Genomic DNA, 21,365 nt, shown 5'->3' with positions numbered 1-21,365 from the left:
AACATGAATGCTTTTACTTGCTATCAGTAGGATGTATGCACAGACTACTGTTGCACTCTGGGAAAATAATTTGTGAATGAGAGTAGCACCTATCCCAAAAAGGAACATTGTTCCTCTTTTGAATCAAGTCGGAATGAATTAGACTGGAACTGAAAGAGCTCATTACAATGACCCATTCCTGGCACAAAGCATTTATTTATTGTTTTTTATGGTTTTCAGGCCTAGTTTTTCAAGCAGCTGAAAATAAGAAAACACCCATGGACAATGAGTATCTTGAATGTGTTCTAGTCTGGTAGCTTCTATTATTAGTGCTTGTTGGAGTTGCAGATGTTGTTCCGGATCAGCTCTTTGTCTTCAAACAGTGTTAATAAAGTGGATTGCAGACATAGGACAGAATTCCTCCTTGGGTTAGAAAGCTGGTGCTTTGACTTGAAACCTACACACTCAGTTAGCTCGTTGCTGGTTCACTGGCAGTTTCTTTGACTTTGCCACAGTGTGTGCAGTGCCTTATGAGGCACTGAGCCTGGACAGGAGATTCGACTTCCCCTAGGAGCTGGCTTTGAGCAAGGTTTGGAATGGGTTGGGGAAGAAAATGTTGGCTTATGCTAATACCTTCTTGTGGGCCAGTATGTTCTCCTGTTGCAACAGTATGAATAGAGCAAGCAGGAGATAGTTATTCCTGCTCAGCTGTAGGTCCCATGTATCCTCTTGTACCTAGTACTGCTTTGTGCCTGACAAATTGATCTAGGCTTCCCTTAAGAAGGTCTGTTACGTTATTTGCAGCGTTTTATTATGTGGTGTGCAGACTTCCATTTCCTGTCTTCTGAGGTGCTGGTAGGAATGAATTCTGGAAGCATGCTATACTGGAGTCTGCTCCAATGGACTGTGTAAAGGTAGTTATAGTTTCAGATGTGTGGGGAAATCTAGTTGGGCTTCTTTCTGTAGTGTAAGTGAATGTTTAAAACAGTTAAAGAATACAGATAAGATGTATGTGAATTGTTGATGGAATTTGGGGAATCATTGGAAAACTTGGTTAAATGGCAAAAGAACTGCATTGTGTCTTGGCATTTGAATTGAAGGCAGCTTAACTAACTCCCAAGGTACAGATGCTGCTCTTCAATGTTAACTACACTGATAGAACGGACTACGGAAGTATTTTTGTATAGTCTGGCACTAGGTGTAAAGATGTATTATTATTACTGAGGAAAAGAAATATCTTTGATTAATAGCTATGTACCTGATTAAAAGCTCTGCTTGTGTTTTAGCTTCCTCTAGAGTTAGTCTACCATCTTCCTCTTTCTTCATCTGCTCCTCAGCCTCATATCTTGTCTTCTCAGAGTTTCTTCTTTTACACTCCAGGTGTTCTGCCATCTCCACCAGCTGCTGGTGTTCCTCCTCTAATCACATTGTTCCTTTCTGCCTGCATTTTTCTGCCTCTTAGAAGCAGATCACCAACAACTATATGTTGCTCACATACTTGCTATTTAGGAAATCTTTTTTTCTTCAATTACAAATAGAAAGAAAATACTGTTATAATACTGATGTTGCAAGTATTTAATATTGTCTCAAACACATGAGTTTGTCTTAAGTTGTAGTTGGATTTTTTTAAAATCTGCTTGGCATTTAGGTTTTCAAGCCTTCCTCTAACTATTCGTTAGAAGTAGAAGTTTTTTTTTTTTAACTGCGTAGCTACTGGGACTCAGGCTTTCAGAGAAGATACATAATGCAAACATCAAGAAATGAAAAGATGTAGCATGACTGTTGTTATTGCTAGCATCTTGCACAGTTGCATTGTAGCTAGGCTGTGGAATTTCTCTTCTTCAGGCTGCAGGGACCATGGAAGAGAGGACTATTGTTACCATATCTATTTAATAGAGGAGGAGCAGCTGAGATACTTCAGGTTTGGGACTTGGCATCACAGGAATGCCATGGCAGATGCACAGGCTAAATCTATGCCTTCACCAGAAATCATCCATTCAGATGAATTATCTGCAGCTAAAGTAAGCATTAGCCTTTCTGTAGACCACCTGTTCGTTCTTGTTCCTCTAGATGTCTCTTCTTCTGGAACTGCAGAAGCTTTCTGTTGTAATCCTCCCGCTGCTGCCAAATATGTTCTTGTGCTGCTTTCTCTAATTGTGACTTCTTTGCTGCCTCCTCCTCCTGGTGCCTCCACTCTTCTTCTAGTTTCTGTAAACTAAAATGTAAATTATTATTAATTGCTATAGCAACCTTAGGTTTGCTGAGTGTTCTTGCCAGAAGAGCCGGTTCTAGCCCAAAGAGCTAAGCAGATTGCCAAAGTGAAGGGGAGGTAAATTAGAATGGAGAGAATGGGTGCTGGTTAGTGATGCTTAGAATATGTCTGGTTGGTTCTGCAAATTAGTATTAAAAAAAAAAAATATAGTCTACTTTCCTTCATACTGTCTGTAAGGGGGCAAAAACCTGAATTATAATTTTTACATGTATGCTTTTGAGGAGGACATGAGGACTATGGGATACAGGTATGTGCTTTACATGAAACAAAGATGTGGAAACAAGGGATAGAGGAGAGCACAGGGAAAGCTAGGAAAGTTCAGAGAACAAGAGCTGGAAGAAAAAATTGGACTGCATTTTTGTGGAACAAGAACACAAACCCAGAACAAGAACTCAGGCTATGCAACAAGCAAGGAGGCAATGGAAAGCTTTGGCTGAGATTTAGATGTAAACAGAATGGCCGTCAAAATGGGCAATTTTTGTAGAAGGATTCACGCTGTAAGGAGCATGAAAGTAAGTCAAGGAGGTTCATGAAACAAAGGAATATTCTCCTTATTTTGGAAATGGTAAGTTAAGGATAATCAAACTAAAGCTCTTCTGTTTCACCGAGTGCTATTTAAGAAAATTTCCAAACTCGGGGTTCTCAGTCCAGCAGTTTGACTTGAATGCCTACTGAAATAAACCTAAGGAGGGTATGGCACTAACATCGAAAAATGCTTTATAAGTCAGATTTGTCCTTTCTTTTCAACCATCTGATTAAAAGATGCCACTTCTACAAATCCGGTTCTTAAAAATGCCTGTGACCGGGGGATACCCTTCAAAGTGTTCAGTCATTTCTAGGTAGGCTGCAGCTCTTCAAAATCACCCAAGGAGGTCGCTGTTCTCCCCAGTAAATATAATTCTTAATGAAAACGTAAGTGTAACATAGAAGCAAAGCAGTAAGGTGGTGTCAGAATGTGTTGTGTAAGCAGAACATCTCAAAAGGTGAATAGAAATGTGATTATATTACACCAGAGCTTGTTCCTGATACTGGTGGGTTTCCCAGAGCTTTGCCTTAAGTATTTGTTGGGATTTTTTTTTTCCTAAAGCTATATCAGCAGAGCAAAAGTGTTCTTAATGCATTTTTTTGCAGTATAAAATTCTTTTATCATTAAGGAATAACCTACATTGCTATGAAATGTCTTTATAACCGTGTAGTTGTGACCATGCTGAGGTTTTTGTCGGGGAAAATGCTCACTAGTGGTTTTGATGCTGTATGGAAAGTGTGGAAATGTCATCTTCATGAACTTGCTGTAAGCTAGGTACAATTGGTTGAAAAACTGAATTTAATGACTTTGATTCACTGGTGATACTGATTTTTCATGAATGAGTTGGAAAATTGTAATTTTAGGACAGACTCAAAATTCAGAGTAAAGATAAATGGATGAAAGTATTAAAATGAAGTTAAATTAGTAGACACACACACAATACTAAACTTAGGAAAAATCTAATACGCTGCTAAAAGATGGAACTTGATGTATGCACGTGTTACAGACGAAAAGGTCTGTGATGTTATCCTCTAGTTTGGAATTTGCCTGGAAGTACTGGATTGGTTTGCTGGCTCCTTTACACTCTTATGTGTTATTAGTCTTCTGTTACATCAGACAATGCTTTGTGTTTATATATATGTTGCTTCATGCTGGAACACTGATGGGTTTGGATGTGTGTGCCTGGTTGACAAAAAGCAAAGCAAAGCCTACAGTAGTTCTGTGTCATCATTCCATTCAAATGTTCTCTTCTCAAATGAGAACATTATTCTCACTAACTGCATCTTCTCTGTGTTCCTCTGTTGTTCCTTTTCCACACCTGCCTTCACTTTTTCCATTTGTTCCTGCAGCTCTTTCCTTTTCCATTTCTGTTCTTCTTGTTCCTTCCTCTTCTTGTCCACTTGTAGCTGCAGCCTTTCTGCCTTTTCTGCTCTTACTTTTTCCTGTGCAGATTTCTCTTCTTGCCATTTTCCAGGAGGAATCTGAACAGGAATATAATTAATAATGCACTTAAAGTTGACATTCAGTGAATGGTGACTTATCTGTTAACTGAGATTTAAAATTCTTGAGAGAGATGCTTTATGTACTTACTAAAGTAGATTTTACTTACGTGGGACTTTCACTGTGGCCAATGGTGCCTGTTTTCTCTACATGGTAAATGTTTTACTATTTTTTGTTTCCAGTAGGTACTGGCCTCTGTGGTATCTGATGACTCTTAGGTTAATTTCCTAGTATTTAGTGTCCCAATATGTTGCTACTTAAGCTATATTCTCTGAACCTCTGCCAGCTTTGTGTTTTCCTCTGTATTTTTTCTAGATGTTTTGAAGTTGTAGTACACGAGGGGGCAGGCACAGGCGTTTCATCTAGTCCCAGGAAAGAGGACACTTTGAGGAAACAGCTGAAGTCTAAAAAAGCCTAAATGTCTGGTAGCTGATCGGTCAGCTAGAGGATCACTATGGTGAAATGGGAAGGCTACAAACAGTCTGTATGTCTCCAGTTCTAACCTAGGACTGAGGAAAACTTTTCCAGGGGCTGCAGGGACTTAGGATGCAGCTCTGGAGCATACCCGACCAGCCTTTTTACCTCGGCCTGTGATGTCGCTTTTAAAAGAAGGCATCGGGAAGCGCTTCTGTGCTCCGGGTTTCTTTGCGAGTGGTCTTGGAGATGGACGGTGTGGGAATCGCGGCTGTTGCTGGCCTCGCCGCAGTGGGAAGCGGGCCGGGCGGGCAGGGGGCTGCGCGCTCCCCGCGCCGCCCCCGCCGGCCCTTCCGTGCCCTGCGGCCTCTTTCGGTTGGCGGGGGAAGCATCTCCGGTCAGATTGAGGCAGGTCCGCGTAAAGGGCGAAGTAGAGAGAGTGTCCCCGCCTGGGCAGGGGGCTCCATGTCTGCTAGGGCTTCCCGAGAGGAAGCTCCAGTTAATGGTAGGAAGGACAGCTTTGTGTCTGCCTGGCCAGAGGAGGAGGTCGGCTGGGCTAGGTGAGGAACCAGCATGTCTTACCTGCCCTTGGGAAGGGTCTGAGGGAGTGGGCTGGTTGTGTGTTGGAGTGCGGGCTGGCTTGGGCTCACCCGCTGCTCCTGTCGCCCCCAGCCAGGCTGTTACGGTGTAGTCACTGCCCCGGCCTGCTGTGACATGGCAGGTGGGAGCTGCTCCTTTCCTTTCTTTTGTCAAGTTAATCTGCCGAAAAGCCTCCAATAGCGATGGCTCTGTCCCATACCTGCCTGTGTGGATGATGCTCAGGCAAATAAAAACCAAAACAAAGCCTGTTGCTAATGAGGATAAATGAGTGTGGGGGTGACCTGAGCTTGGCTACACCTGTGCCTGGGGTGAAAAATGAGCTGGGGGTGTTGGGGAGCTCTGTCTGATGTGGGGCAGCCCAAGGTGCCCCCCACAAGGCGTGTGGGGAGGTGCTGCCCTGTGAGGCTGTGGGACCAGCAGAGTGAGAGCTGGGGATAGGAGCCTCCTGTGCCATACCCTAAGGAGGGAACCCCTCATGCTGTCCCTCTGAGGGGAAGCCTCTGGCTGGGGTGGTGATGCGGTACGCTGAGGGGGCTGTGAGGCTGGGAAGGTGCCTGTGAGGAGAGGGGGCCCAGCTCTCCCTCAGTGCTGGGGCATGGACAGCCTGAGAAGGCAGCCATCTTGTGGTGGTGGAGGCTGGCGGCAGAGCTGCCCTCCTGCAGTAGCACGTGAGAACATGCTGGGTAAGTCTATTCTCATTTTTCTATCCCTGTTGCATGCGAGTTGCTTCAGCACACATCCCTGCCTGTACCTGTGAGCACCATTTCTCACCTCTGCAGCCCACTGCTCCGACCTGCTGCTGTGTGGGTGCTGCTGGCTGGGGTGACCATTGGAGGCAAGTGGCCGGAGCCAGACGTAAGCCCACAGCCATCTGTGTGGGGCTGGTTGTCAGGGAGGGTTTTGTCCTTCCTGGGAGGAGAGCGGGTGGGCTGGCTGCTGCGACCTGCCTTGCCAGCCACCCTCTCCTTGTCAGCCTCCTGTTGCCTTGCCTTGTGCCTTCTCTGCATGGGTCCTCTTCTTCCTTGTGGCTCTCTTCTCTTTTTGTTTTCCTGGAAAACCACAAAGCTTTCCAATCCTAATATGGCCAAATCACTCTTGAAGTAGTACATTGTTGATCTGGGTGATATGCTTTTGGATGCTGTGGATACTGTGGTGATTGTTCATTCAGAGTACAAATGTTTCAGTCTAGAGGTAAATCTGTTTTTTCTGTTAATGTGTTTATTTTTGTATTTATGTAATATTTTTGTGGCAGGGGAAGTGTCAGAACAAATCAGAAATAGGATGAAAGTTTTGTGTTTTCATCTAAATCTCATTCTAGTTAAGAGTTTCCTCTATGATAAACCTTGGTGACTCAGAACTTTTATTCTTGGTCATTGTGCCTCTATTCTGTTTCCTGCTCCACATGAGTTAATCAAATACACCAAGAATCTTATGTTGAATCTTCATTGTTATGGTCAAAAAGGTGCAACAAATGCATCATGAGGACTGTAGTGAACTTCAGACAGGAAAATTGGGGGAAAATGTTAAGACTTTGATGCAGACAACTTATAATAAATTATCTTGTCCTAATCAATGGTGCTGCTGCTCTGACTGCTCTTCTAAAGGCTGAGGCTCTTAGCTGGCTGTCTAAATTAAATGCTCACACTTGACTTAGTCTTGTCTGTGGACAAATGGTAGAAGGTCATGGTCCAGCAGAGGGAAGCTGCAATATGAGACAGGTGAGTTGTGAGCTTTGTGCTGCCTCAGGCCTGCTAGTTAACTTTGCACAGGTTTTCTCTGTCTTTCTGAAAGCCTGCTGCCTACAGTGTAAGGCCCAACAAAATCCAACTTTCTGTTTTGAGGTATGACCCTAATGCAAACAGGCATGCCTAAATAACCTCAAACTATGTTTATTGTAAATGCATGCTCTAGTAGACATACTTGGGAATTTTTTGCTTTACAGGTGCGGTCTACAGAGAGAAAAAAATCTAGTAACTGTGTGTGCTTGTTAATAGGATTTGTAATCCTTGACTTTTGATACAAAATAAAAAGAAAAAAAAACCTCTTATGCTTACTCTTAAGTGTAGTTAAAATATTTGTTAGTAATGCTTGATATGTCTTGTTTGAGGCTTAATAATAATGAAATTAGTTTTAATAACAGTTGATTATTACCAGTCACAAAAGCTACAAAATAATTGCTAAATAGAAGAATTTTCCCTGCTCTTTGATCTTGTAAGCAACTACTAAGCAAAACCACAAAAACAAAGTTGGCTGGGCCCTCTCTTTCATTCTGTTTTGATGAAATTGACTATAACATGCTAATCCTTTATATACCCTTGCTATATCTCCCACTGAAATAACTAGAAAGGTGCATACAATTATGTTCAGCAAGATGCTAAAAGATCTGCTTTTTGTTCATTAACCTTACCTATAACACTCTGCCTTGTGGTGTTGCCAGTCTTTATTACTGTTGTTTTTCTGTGTTTTGGATGCTGAATCCACCTTTGCCAACTTTTGTCTGATGCTCTTCATGGCTTCAGTCTCTGCAGCTCCGACATACTAGGAAAAAAGTGTCAAAATGTATGTGCTTATGATATATGGTGATAAGGGGTATCAGTTAATTTCCCAGCAAACTGCAAATGCTGACATTGTTGTGCCAATTTGTTACTTACCTCATAAGAGTTGCTGATAAGAGAATATTTGTATCTGTTCAGGATTTGCACACTAGGACTTCACCACAACTGCTGCAGTCCACTGTTGTATGAGCATCCCAAATGAAATGTATTCCTGTGCCACCAGGTCTAAAAATTCTGCATGAAAACCTGAGACATGAAGACAACTTCAAGTTGTGCTGTGTACTCACTGATGGTGAATAGCTGAGGAAAAGATAAAAGAAACTACGTACCTCTATAAATTAGGATTTAGGGTTTATGCCAGAAGTTTAACCAATGTCTATTGATTCTGTAAAGAATTGCTGTTTGCTCTATGTGGGTTGTTGAGTTTTGGTTTTGTCTATTATCTGCTGTTGGTAACTGTTCCCGTAGTTCCTTCCAATACCAGATTGGCTGTTTACTGTGCACTGGGACCCTCCTGTTTCACTTTACCCCGAGACCAGTAGTTGGACCAGTGAGGGAAGATAGATGGGATCTCAGAACATACTTTGAGCCAGAACTTGTCCTCTGCTACTCCAGCTGTATTTTCTCAGTGCTGCTGGCCCTGTGGAGGGGGTTATAAGGAAGAATGGTGTTCTACCATTAATCAGTAGTGTATGTACTTATATGTACATATATGTAACTTAGCGGTTGGCTATATACAATTTCACCTGCAAATGAATGATTGTTTTGCCACCTTAACTGTATCCTGATGGTACGAAGCAGGCAGAATCTGTACCACAAGCCAGACAGCACTTACTGTGTTGCATTTGGTGTCTGAACCATGATTGAAACCAGTGTCTGACATAAATATATGGTCAAAGACATTCCAGAAAAAGGGGCAGAAGTTTTGCTGCCATAAGACTTACAGTGTCAAAGCTGCTGCCAACTGTTTTGTTTGTTGGTTTTTGTTTTGTTTTGTTTTTCCCTTCTGCTCTCTGTTAATTGGGAAGTATCTTCTTCTCTTGCATACTACTTTTCAGAGTTACTCGTTTTTACTCCAGATGTCTCCTTCTGCATTTCCTGATGACTAGGAGATATCAAAACTCCTGATCCAGATCCAGGCTCTATATCCTGTCTTTAAAAAAATTGGGAGATGGGAGAGAGCAACCATAAAATTGACTGTCAAAATTTAGGTTTGATTCCAGTTTTAAAAAAACAAAACAAAAAACTTGGGGAGGTGTAGAAAAATCTTGAGGTTTGGTTTCACTCCTGCCTTAACCCCTCACCATGTTTTGCACATCTGTAAGCCCTGAAACTTCAGAATAATTTGTCAATACTATATAATGAACAACTCGCATAATTGTAATGGCCCTAGCAGGTAGCTAGCTGCTACTCTCTTTAGAGATCACTTCTCATTACCGAGGAAGACGAGTCTCATTCTCTCTTATGCTGCAGTGAAGATCCGAAGACTAATTTGCAGATGCCTTCCATATTTAATAATGGTGAATATTTTAATAATTAGTTTAATTTCTATAACACTATCCAAAGATTTTGAAGTATTTTAGAAACTCATGGTCTGATTTTTATTTTTATTTTGAGTGATGTGAATTCATAGCTTCCAGTGACTTTAGCAGCAGCCAAGTGATCAGTTTCTCTGAAGATCAAGCTACAAATAATGACGTTTCACACTTTAAGTTCTGTGTGAGTGTTCTGTGGAGTCCTGTTTGGAATGTATTTCCTGAATATGACTCCAAGAGGTGCATTTGTAAATCAATAGAATAATTTAAAGAACAATGAGAGGCTTTATTTCGCTTCTTGTCTTAGGTTGAATTGGTCTAGAGCAGGCAGTTGATTGAGAGGTGTAACCTGAATGTAAGGATTTTGTATAAAAGAGTTAGCACTATCATGGTGCATTGCTCTTCTTGCCACAATATTAGAGTAGTGGGGAAAAAAAAAACCCCACAACCAACCAAAAAAACCTCCTCCAAAACAGACAAATGTTCATTCTGAGCATGGAATGTAATAACTATTACATTCAGCTTAACACAAGTTCTGTGTAAAACATCTTATTTCACTTACTAGGGTGAGAGAGAAGGCAAAAAAATCTTAATCCTAGTTAGATATTTTAGTTTTATTTTCATTTTGTTCTAAAAACTGATTCTACTTTGAGGTCATTTTGGTATAAATTCCACTGAAGACCCTCTCCTTTAGGCACTTAGTATAAATAAATGCCGAAAGGCTTGTACAAGCCTATAGAGAGAGTTGTAGAGAACAATCTGTGTTAAGTATATGTATTATCCCGTTTCCAGAGTCCCTGGTACTTAGCATCATATCACTGTGCTGCAGAGTCATAAACCTGGCTTAACTGGCTGTTTAAGACTTATTTATATTTGTCTTGTATCATCCAAGTAGCACAGAGCCTGTGGAACTTAACTATCTGATTAAGTTTTCTGTGGTGTCACCATGCAGCTTGTTCCTGGTGTACATGTTCTGTATAACTCATTAGTTTTTCTCTAGAGTTTGTCTAGACCGCAGTGTATGGTTATATGTTTAGTTTGAATGAATTCATATACACCTGAGCAGTAAACTTCATGTAGCCTTTTATTTTTTTCTCAGTCCTAGTTTTAAGAGGTCTCATCGAAGTGCCCTAAAAGCGCTTACGTGCTGCAGCAGTCAAACGTTTAATCTGAGGACTCTGACAGGGGATCTGTTTCTGACTGTATAAATAGGAGGCAATGACTGTCCTTTCTCACTATGAATATGGGCCTTAGAGGCTTCTATTGTTGGGGTATGATTGCTGAGAAATTCCACTCTAATGCTTCACTGTGTTAGACAATGTGATAGACAATAATGTAATTAAGATGCCTGACTAAAATAGAAACAAAGGAAGTGGAAACCTAGTCTGAGTCTTCTTTTCATAATGAAAGTTAAAATTTAAAAACTTGCTGTTTCAGTGTAAACTTAGATCTCTTTAGTAAAGTTTGTTGTATGGTCAATGCAGGTTTCCATTTGTGAAATACTGCATTCATGTTTTCTGTCCATTTGCCTGTCTGGATCTGTAAAAGTAAAGATCAACTCTTAGTCAGGTTAGGCCAGGCTCAGATTTGTGCAGAATAGTTTTCCTTGCTGAACATCTGCGCTGCAGCTGTTGTTCAGTGCCATTGGTCTTAGTAAATAAGTAGCCAAACCATAGGATGAGAGAATAGCTTTAATTCTAAATTTGACATTGGGGGGGGGGGGAATAATAGTGATTATGTTTAACTCCCTCACCCCAAGAGAGATTTGGAATGGACGTTGCAGTCTCTTCTGGCTTGAGCTACAGATTTCTGATAGTCCTATCAGATGTATTCTTTCTCAATGTATAGGGTAGTAAAAAGAATTATTTAACATGTCTTAATAAGGATTAAATAAGAAGTACTAGTGGTAACATGCTCAAATTTGTTGGGAGTTCATGGACAAAGCAAAAAACCAAAATAACTCTCCAAACTTACGTTTAAGGTTAAAGACTTCCTAGAGGCAAAAGTGACAGGGTGGGGGTGGGGGGGGGCAGGGCAGGATTTCCCTCCTTTTAAGGTACTTTTAGGTAGTATTTTAGAATTGAAGGTTTGAGGTTCAGATGGACTTCCAAATCTTTGAACCAGTACTGAGCCTTCAAATGATAAGTAAAAGGTCTCCTGAAACCTTATATCAGGCAGCAGTAGTAAAGGGATTGCTTTTTAAATTAAAATAAAAGTTTGCAGGTAACCTATGAGCCAGACTGAAGCTGCTAGATCAACACCGTTGTGCTGTCAATTATTAGACCTCAACTGTTGGGTATATTAATAACAAAAAAAGGCAAGGGTATCTGTAAACAGCAATCTGTCTTCCTGACAAAGCCCCAGGAGACAGTTTTTTTGCTAGCATCAGCTGAAAGTATAAGAGATTAAACTGTAGAAGTAAGCAATTCTTTAGAAGATTCTTTCCAATGTGTATGATACTGAAATTCACGGCCTTAAAGAAATACTATCTAAGACTTGTTTTGGAGTTTTAGAAAGCAGGCATTCTTTATTGCAGTGCTGGATGCACGGGGGGTAATTCCACCTAACATGCATGCTACAGCTTCAGCACAAACAGGTTATGTAGAGTAACTAATTACATATTAATCAGATCAGTATACATATACATAAAAATTCTTGTAACTGATTATCATAGTACTGCCTACATCTGGTCATGCACAATGGTCCTCCATTTGAGTCAAAGGGCTGCTTTTACGACCACTGACCCATTTGAAATTCTGTTGGCTGACCTTGAAGTCTTTGTTCTTCGTCCTTGTTCTTTGATCTTGGAGCTTAACATAGTTTCAGTCACATCTGGTCAGTTTTAACATTGTTCTTATCTAATGTACAGGAACATCCAGTCATAAGAGCAAAGAACTGCAAAACTTATTAGTAACTACCTCTACTAGTTAATTACTTGGCTACACTTTTGTCTATTGTTTCAATCATAGTGTTAATGTATGATTTCTTGTAATTATTTACCAAATCTCACTTTTACAGTTATCTAGCAGCAAACCAGTTTCTGTGGCTGGTACAAAATATTAAAACCATAAAACTATTTAGACATACCATACAGAATGTATGGATGTATGCTATCAATTCCCCCTTTCTGTTTGAGACTACTACTTCTTTTAGTAGTCTCACTTGAACATAGATTGTGTCACAGTTCAAGACAGCCAAAAGTGACACAGATTATAACAATGATAACTATCACACTTATATTTTGCAAAAGCCCAGCTAACCATCCAGTCAGAGAAAATCCAAAGTTTTGAAATATTTTGTTTAGCCGAGAACTTTCTATGCTTGACTTTAATTCTCTACTACTTTGAGCTACATGTTTTATTCTGTCTATCTGATGGTTTAGATCATCTGTCATATTTGGTATGTGGATACAACATGAATGATTTGAAAATCCACTGTACCTACATACTCCGTGTTCTTTTAATAGTAGTAAGTCTAAAGCTAATTGATTTTGCAATGTCATTGTACTAGTAGCTTGTACTTGTATATTGCATTCATTTATCCCACTTTGAGTAGTGTTAGCTAATGTTTCTACTTGGAGTGAAAGATTATGAAGAGTCATCCTATTTTGAAGAGCTGTTTAATGGTGGTAAAAATACAGATTCTAATACCCATCCTATTTTAGTTCCAGTACTTGGTGATTGCCAAGAATCATATTCTTGCTTTACCTGGTTCCACCATTGAGGCTGCAAGGGAGATTTCTTCTAGAGAGGGCGTAGAGTTAACAAACCTAAAGTCCATTGCTTACTTTGGCCTTTCATGGGAAGGTGAGTGAACCACATACCATCACTACTCACCCAAACAGTTAACCCTAAACTTTCCACCTGTCCTTTAATACAGTCAATCCCAGGCCAAATTTTCCTTCCATTATTAAGAGGGGACCAAGTATCATTTAAAATACTACTATAATTTCTACAAGCACATCCCCATCTTAGAGCTTTAGCTACTGGATAAAGTCTTTGAATTTCTGGGTCAGAGGAATTACAAGTATAAACCTTCGTACAGTTCCATTTAGGATGTGTGAATTTCTCTGTTTGTCTAATCCGATCTAAATTTCCATAGATAGTCTTGGCTTTGGGTGGATCTAACAAGGACTTTATAACCGCAGTAAATTCTAAACACCATTCAATATTTTGAATATGATCCCAAGTTCCTTTTTGCACTTGTTTCCATGGTTTTGGCAATTGGCAGCCCCAAGGAGTGTTTGTACAAGTTTCTCCCAAAGGACAGTAAATTAATTCTTTTGTCCATGAGGTGGATGGTTTGGTAATGTTACAATTCAAAATGCTATAATTCCTTCTTTCAAAATTTAAAGAATAATTGCCTTCTAAATCTGTCCAATTTAATTTACTAAAATGATTCTCATTGTCCCACATCTTTTCCCAAGTTTTGGTTAAATTCAATGTCAATACTCCCCATGGAATTGGATTTTCAGCTGACTTTGGAATCAGAAGGCAGGCTGTTATTGAGGTTAAATTTTGTACCTTTGCAAAACCTTGAAACAATTGCAAAACTAGATTATCTTTTATCAAAATTACAGGGTTGACTAGTATTAAGATTAGAGCTCTAACAATAATTGCTTCATTTCATTTATCTTACACTACAGATTCTCTTATGACAATTCGTGATTCTGCCTCTGTAATTTTACATCTACTATTATTTTCCTTACGTTTAGAAGAACTTAAAATACTTAAAACATATAACACACAGGAGGATTACTGCCCCTGACAATGTTCCTAATAGCAATCCCAATATTATAAGCTTTACACAATTGTTCTCCCAGGTACATTGCATGGAACTTATTTATAGATTTTTTTTATTTCAAAGGACCAGTTTCTTTAGACTTCCAATTCCCTGTTGGTACTTTCTTTATTCTTGAATAATGAAGCCAAGGTCCTTTTCCCCAGACCTTTACTGCTGTATATGTTGTTAAAATGATTTGATATGGTCCTTTCCACTTGTCAGCTAGTAGTTCTGAAGTCCATGATTTTACATATACCCAATCTCCTGGTTGGAAGAGATGCGCTGTTGTGTCCGATTCTAAGGGTCCAGCTGTGGAGACATACTGATCAAGTTCTTGTAAAGAATTTCCTAAAGAAATCATAACACTTTTTAAAGACATGTCTCCAAAGGCACTCGAAGTACTTGGATTATAGGACCCTTGATATGGTCTCCCATATAACATTTCATAGAGACTTAAATTTCCTTTCCCTTTTGGCTGTACTCTGATTCTTAATAGAGCCACGCGTAATGCTTTAACCCATGTAAGTGAGGTTTCCTGGCAAATTTTACTCAACTGTTGCTTAAGGGTATAGTTCATTCTTTCTACTTTCCCACTTGCTTGTGGTCTATATGGGGTGTGATAGTCCCAATTTATAGACAATACTTTGCTCAACTGTCTTACAATCTTTGCTATAAAATGAGGGCCATTGTCAGATGATATTCCTACAGGGACCCCAAATCTTGGTATTACCTCTTTGAGTAAGACTTTAACTACTTCTCTTGCTTTGCTGGTGTGACAAGGGAAAGCCTCAGGCCACCCAGTAAAGGTATCAGCTAGAACTAGGATTTATCAATATCCTTCTTTTTGAGGCAATTCTGTAAAATCAGTTTGCCAATATTCTCCTGGAGAAATTCCTTGTTTAGTAATTCCAAAAATGATTTTATTACTGGGTTTGGGATTATTGCGTATACAAATCTCATGTCTTCTTGCAATTGTTCAAATAATTTGTTACATATCTCTACTCAAAATACACTTTTGTAAATGTTTACCAAGGTTTTCTGTTCCCCAGTGTACTTTGCTATGTTCAGCTCAGGCAATTTCTCTCATTATTGTGGGTGGTACTATCATCTGACTTGTCGGTGTTACAGCCCATCCTGTCTCATTTTTGTTAGCCTGCAATTTAATAATTAATTCTTCATCTTTTTCATTATAATTGGGAGTTTCTTTAGGCAAATTTATACTTTTCTCTGGAACTAGTGCTAGGATGCCTTTTTCTGCAGCCTCTTTAGCAGCTTTATCAGCCAATCTGTTACCTGTTTTAGGGACGGTCTTACCTAACTGATGTGCTTTACAGTGCATTATTGCGACTGCTGCTGGCTTTTGAACGGCTTCTAACAATTTCAGTATTTGTTCTGCATGCTGAATGGTGGTTCCTTGTGCAGATAATAGTCCTCTTTCTTTCCATATTGCTCCATGTGCATATACTACTCCAAAAGCATACTTTTGAGTCTGTCCAAATGTTGACTTGCTTTCCTTGATTTAGTTCCAGTGCTCGAGTAAGAGCTATCAATTCAGCCTTTTGGGCAGATACATTCGAATGCAAAGCTTGCGATTCAATTACCTTCTCAGTAGTAGTTACCGCATATCCTGATAGACGTTTTCCTTCACGGATGAAACTGCTTCCGTCGGTATATAGTTCCCAATCTATTTCTTCCAGTGGCGCATCTCGGAGATCCAGTTGGCTGGAGTAAACTTCTTTGATTGTCTGCAAGCAGTCATGTTCTAGTTTCCTTTCAACTTGATCCGTTGTTAAAAACACAGCAGGGTTAATGATAGTAGTTTTTAAGCAAAAATCATCTTGCTCCAGCAACACCACTTGGTATTTCAGCATTCTACTAGGGGATAACCAATGCCCCCCCCTTTCTGTTCTAGCACAGTGATTACCATATAGGGAACATACACTTTAATTCTTTGTCCTAAGGTGAACTTATGAGCTTCTTGGATCAGTAGCACAGTTGCAGCAACAGCTCTCAGACAACCAGGCCATCCCAGACTCACATTATCTAATTGCTTTGAGAAGTAGGCCGCAGCTTGCCGACTTGGTCCCAGATATCGGGCCAGGACACCCAGAGCTAAACACCTTCTTTCATGAGTAAAAAGTTCAAATGTCTATGTGAGATCTGGCAGGCCTAGGGCTGGTGCCCCCATTAGACCCTGTTTCAGTTCTTTGAAAGCAGCTTTCCCGGCATCAGTCCAGTATAAACCCATTGTTTGAAGTTTTGAGCTGCTCGTATAAAGGTTGGACCAGCAATCCGTAATTTGCAATCCACAGGCGACACCACCCGACCATTCCCAGAAATGCTCACAACTCTTTTAGAGTCTTAGGTTCGGGGGGATGACAAATTGCCTCTTTTATCTCAGTTCCTAATTGTCTCTGTCCTTTAGGATTTCAAAATCCAAATAAGTTACTTCTTTCAGGGTTATTTGGGCTTTCTCTTTTGACACTCGATATCCACTGATTCCCCAAAAGTACAAAAAGCTAATAATTAACTTTGTGCATTGTTCTTCTGTCTCAGCTGCAATTAACAGATCATCCACATATTGCAACAAGATTCCTTTATTATTGTCTTCCAAATCTCTGATTCTTGTGCCAATTGATTTCCCAATATGGTAGGACTATTCTTAAAGCCTTGAGGCAAGACTGTCCATGTATGTTGTGCTTTTCTCCCAGTCTCAGGATTTTCCCATTCAAAACCAAAAAGTTCTTGACTATTGGGATCCAAGGGAATACAGGAAAAGTCATCTTTTAGGTCTCACACTGTGAACCATTCTTGTTTTTCTGTTAGGGCTGTTAATAAAGTATAAGGGCTCGCTACTACCGGATGAATATCTTGTACTGTTTGATTCATCGCTCTGAGGTCTTGAACTAATCTGTAATCTTTACCATTAGCCTTCTTAACAGGCAAGATTGGGGTGTTATATTTGGATTCGCATTCTATTAACAATTTATACTTCAGAAATTTTTGTATTATCGGTACTAACCCTCTCCAACTTTCCAGTTTTAGGGGGTATTGTTTAATTCTTAGCGGACTTGATCCTGGCTTTAAATCAATTCTCACAGGTTCTACTCCTTTGGATTTACTAGGAACTTCCCCAGCCCAGATGATTGGAGTTACAGCATTATCTACTTCGACTGGTATGATCTTCTGCTTTTGGTAACTGTCCTGTAACAACAAAGCCATGGCTTTGATATTTTTAGTTTCTGGAATTAAAATTTTAATCTCTCAATTTTTAAATTTTATTTCTGATTCCAGTTTCTCAAGTAGGTCTCTCCCTAACAGGGGTTTGGGAGAATTTGGCAAATACAGAAACTGATGAGTGACTCATTGTTTTCCTAATTTCATTGCCAAAGGTTTAAAGAAGGGTCTAGTCTCTCGTTCACCTGTCACACCACCAACAGTAATTTCTTCAGAACTTAACTCCCCCTCTAAGGTATTTAAAACTGAAAAGGTGGCTCCAGTGTCAACTAAAAATTCAATTTTCTGTTCTCCCAGATTAGCTGTAACCCAGAGGTTCTGCTGGGATACTCCCCTCCAGTCCCTGTCAAATACTTTCACTCAACTTTCCCAAGAAAGGAGGAACTCGCTGAGGTTGTACAGTTGGAAATGGGATCACTTGTGACCCTGTAGGTCTCAAGGGACATTCCCATTTCCAGTGTCTTTCTTGTTTACAGTATGCACACTGATTTGGTCCCTGGGGCTGATTTGATCCCACTGGTGAGCCCAGTCCAATTCCTCTCCCTTGTCCCATTCCTCAACCATGTCCCCTTCCTCAGAGGGTAACTCCTCTGCCTCATCCCATATCAGCTTCTACTTCTAGAGCAGCCACTAACCTTGCATTCATTTTACTCTGTAATTAATATCTATTTCTATATACCATCCAAGCAACTTCTAATAATTTTCCCCAATCTTGAGAATCTGCTCCTTGTAATTTTTGTAATTTTCTTTTGATATCATCAGAGGATTGTCCTATAAATAAAGGAGCCAATTGAGCTTTTACTTCTTCAGACTCAGGATCCAGATTAGTATATTTCTTAGCAGCATCTTTTAATCTACTCAGAAATTCAGTGGGAGACTCTTTTCTATCTTGTTTAATTTCATATAATTTAGACATGTTAATTGCCTTAGGCATAGCAGTTCTAATTCTGAATAGAACCTGTTTTTGATATTGATCTAACAGTCTTCTCTAAGCCAAATCATTAGGAGCCCATCTGGGATCAGCAGATGGAAAATTTTGTTCCGCTGTTCCTTGTAATACTCTAGAAGCTACTTCTGCTTCTACTTGGGTTCTAGCAGCTCTCCGGACCATGTCTTTCTCTGCACTAGATCAAAAAGTACATCTGTTATTACTTGTATGTCTTTCCACTCAGGATCCTGAGTCTGAATCATTGTTTCAAAAGTGTGGGCTGTTTGATCAGGGTTTTCTCGATAGCTCCCAGCTGCTACTTTTCAATTATTTAAATCTACAACAGAAAAGGGTACTTTAATAGTTGCCACACCCTCAGTCCCAAGTGCCTGATGAAGAGGAGCTTGAATAACGTTGTTCTGTTTAGCTCTTGTTTGCCCTGTGACAGGACTACTCATGGCCTCTCTTTCATCACTATTCCTGGGAACAGCTCTAGGTGGGGCCCTTTGGGGTCCAATTGTCATTTCAGTATCATCCTCCTGTTCTTGCTCGTATAACTTTAAACATCTTTGTCCAATACTACACACAGAACACCTTTTGAGTTTATTGTCAACTTTTTCATTTCTTTCTTTTTCTGAAGATAACACAAAAGGATTGCTGGGTGGTGTATTCTGCAATCTTTTTGCCACTCAGAATGATTCTTTAAGGTAAAGAATGAATCACAATACATAACTTCATCCCGTTTTTGCTCACGTCTCAAAAATAACATAAGTTGTAACATGGTGTTATAATTTAGCATTCCATTTACAGGCCACTTTTCCCTATCATTGAGCTTGTACAGAGGCCACCAATGACTACAATATTTAATCAAATCTTCTCTCTGCATGTTGCCATCTGGAACACCCCCAGCTGTTTCCAGTTTTTCAAAATGCATCCCAAAAGTGGTTTCTTAGGGATCTCACTTGATTGCCCTGTTCCCATTATCAATACCTTCAATATAGAGAAATAAAAAATTGGAAAGTCAAATATCAGAGCCTGAGTCAAAATATCAAGCAGAATTAATCAGTGATCTAAGATCAAGTCAAAAATCAATAGTCAGATCCCAAAGCCTTAATCAAAATACTAAATAAAGCAGATCTCAGAAACTAAAGCAGCTGGGTATATCTGTCTTCAACCAGTGAGACAACTACCCTTTATCAGAGAAGTACTTCTACCAGAATACCAGATTTTTAAGGATCCTTTTACATTTCCTCCTTGCTGATTTTTCTTAGTCAGGCTTACAGGTAAGAGTACCAGACAGAGTATCAGACCAGAATACCAGAACCAGGTTAACAGAAGAATGCCTTTGAATAAAATCTTACCAGTGTCCTTGGCTTGTGAGCCGGGGGAATGGGGATCAAGGGTCTCCTCAAGAAATCTCGGTGTTGACTAGAGGTCCTGTGATCCTGTGTCCATCGAGTCTCAGAGAAGCCTCATCCCATCTGGGTCGCCAAAATGATACTGAAATTCACGGCCTTAAAGAAATACTATCTAAGACTTGTTTTGGAGTTTTAGAAAGCAGGCATTCTTTATTGCAGTGCTGGATGCACGGGGGGTAATTCCACCTAACATGCATGCTGCAGCTTCAGCACAAACAGGTTATGTAGAGTAACTAATTACGTATTAATCAGATCAGTATACATATACATAAAAATTCTTGTAACTGATTATCATAGTACTGCCTACATCTGGTCATGCACAATGGTCCTCCATTTGAGTCAAAGGGCTGCTTTTACGACCACTGACCCATTTGAAATTCTGTTGGCTGACCTTGAAGTCTTTGTTCTTCGTCCTTGTTCTTTGATCTTGGAGCTTAACATAGTTTCAGTCACATCTGGTCAGTTTTAACATTGTTCTTATCTAATGTACAGGAACATCCAGTCATAAGAGCAAAGAACTGCAAAACTTATTAGTAACTACCTCTACTAGTTAATTACTTGGCTACACTTTTGTCTATTGTTTCAATCATAGTGTTAATGTATGATTTCTTGTAATTATTTACCAAATCTCACTTTTACAGTTATCTAGCAGCAAACCAGTTTCTGTGGCTGGTACAAAATATTAAAACCATAAAACTATTTAGACATACCATACAGAATGTATGGATGTATGCTATCATGTATTTAAGGACAGTACTTGGGAAAAACCTACTAAAAAGAATGAACATCAGGCCTGGAGATGAAGGAGCAGGAATTTCCCTGAAAAAAGCAAGCCATTCTGCTGTGGGTATTCAGTGCTTTTTTCTGCAGAGCTGGCCTGTGGTATAGGGTGTTAAGGCACCAGTAGAGAGAGCCATTGTTTCAAGAATGTGTAAAAAGCCATATAGGCAGTACAATTTGTTGTCAGGGCACAACAGTGAAGTGTGTTACTGCAAAAGCTCACATAATTTTTTAAGCAGATAAAAGAACTCTTGTAGAGAAGGATCTTCCCCTCCTGAAGCCCTGTCCTGTCGTTGTCTGTCCGTCCCACCCCCCAATACCTAGACAAAGTTGCACAAGGATCATCTAACAGTTAAAGGCTTAAATCCACACTTCTGCTTTTTAATGCTTCCTGCAGTGTGTAGCCTTTAATGACTTACCTAGGGTATGTGCAGAGCTTGTCTCAAAAGAGCGTATAGACCAGGGGCAATCTCATGTGCCATGGGATGTTGGTCAGGAAAGGGCTGAAGGAGATGTGAATTCCAACTAAATATGTACTTATGAGTCTCATATGTGGTGGGGATCAAATTCAATGTAACAGCAAGACCCATTCTTCCTGAAGTTGTCAGTTGCTGTTGAGACTTACAGCGTTGTCAGCACTGTTGAAAATGGTGCATCCTTAGTGCGGGGGAGTTGCTATCATCCTGTTCTGAGCTTCCTTCTGAGAGTGTGCACCAGTCTTATTTTTGACTGTAAGATTGATATTGTAAGCCCAAGAAGGAACACAGCATTCTCAGCTGTTCTGTTACCCATGACCATTTGCAAAGCTGAAATGGGTCTATTTGTTTTTGTTGGGGCAT

At 40.0% G+C, this 21,365-nt stretch overlaps 1 long non-coding RNA gene across 2 annotated transcripts; it reads right to left on the bottom strand.

Annotated features, from left to right (window-relative positions):
• Positions 1 to 63: 63 nt before the first annotated feature.
• LOC142031180 (uncharacterized) lies at positions 64 to 19,917 on the bottom strand. 2 transcript variants are annotated; one of them, XR_012650441.1, is made up of 6 exons: positions 19,690 to 19,917; positions 8,791 to 8,999; positions 8,176 to 8,486; positions 7,943 to 8,092; positions 7,699 to 7,829; positions 64 to 2,194 (listed from the first exon to the last, which is right to left on the bottom strand). It is a non-coding gene; the product is annotated as an uncharacterized LOC142031180 (long non-coding RNA). The 2 variants fall into 2 exon arrangements; XR_012650442.1 differs by lacking the exon at positions 64 to 2,194 and adding an exon at positions 3,852 to 4,258.
• Between the last annotated feature and the right edge of the window lie 1,448 nt (positions 19,918 to 21,365).

Source organism: Buteo buteo, chromosome 5, assembly GCF_964188355.1.
Source record: "Buteo buteo chromosome 5, bButBut1.hap1.1, whole genome shotgun sequence".
Lineage (NCBI taxonomy): Eukaryota > Metazoa > Chordata > Aves > Accipitriformes > Accipitridae > Buteo > Buteo buteo.
Note: the sequence above shows the minus strand (reverse complement) of the source record. Positions and strands in the feature narration are given on the sequence as shown.